The sequence below is a fragment of the Sinocyclocheilus anshuiensis genome, unplaced genomic scaffold (assembly GCF_001515605.1).
Source record: "Sinocyclocheilus anshuiensis isolate Anshui unplaced genomic scaffold, SAMN03320099.WGS_v1.1 scaffold70, whole genome shotgun sequence".
Lineage (NCBI taxonomy): Eukaryota > Metazoa > Chordata > Actinopteri > Cypriniformes > Cyprinidae > Sinocyclocheilus > Sinocyclocheilus anshuiensis.
The window spans coordinates 2815213-2815493 of record NW_015542377.1 but is presented as its reverse complement, the minus strand read 5'-3'; the positions used below and the strand labels follow the sequence as shown (position 1 = coordinate 2815493).

General features: G+C 37.4%; 1 protein-coding gene and 1 long non-coding RNA gene across 3 annotated transcripts in view; one reads left to right on the top strand and one right to left on the bottom strand.

Moving 5' to 3' along the window:
* The window catches only part of LOC107692397 (phosphatidylinositol 3-kinase regulatory subunit gamma-like), a 169851-nt gene that overhangs the window by 2192 nt on the left and 167378 nt on the right, over nucleotides 1-281 (bottom strand). The window lies entirely within an intron of this gene.
* The window catches only part of LOC107692398 (uncharacterized), an 11418-nt gene that overhangs the window by 8848 nt on the left and 2289 nt on the right, over nucleotides 1-281 (top strand). The gene's annotated exons all lie outside the window — the stretch shown is intronic.

The following is a 281-nucleotide window of genomic DNA, read 5'->3' as shown; positions in this document are numbered from 1 at the left end:
TCACGATCCAAACAAAGATGCTGCATACATGCAACATGAGCAGTTTTTAATCTAAATTAGATTGTATAATTTCGAAATTTGAAGCAAAAACAGAATGGTTTGACTTCAGTTTCGTGAAACTACATAAAAAATATCTGCATGAAACAAACAGCAGAACTGAATTAGACGCAGATTCACTCTCTGCCAGCAGGTGGCGCTTAAAGCGTTTCCTTGGTTTCCGCTGTAATCAAAGCAGCGCTGCACTTATGAACTTTAATATGCATTATACAGAGGCAAGATGA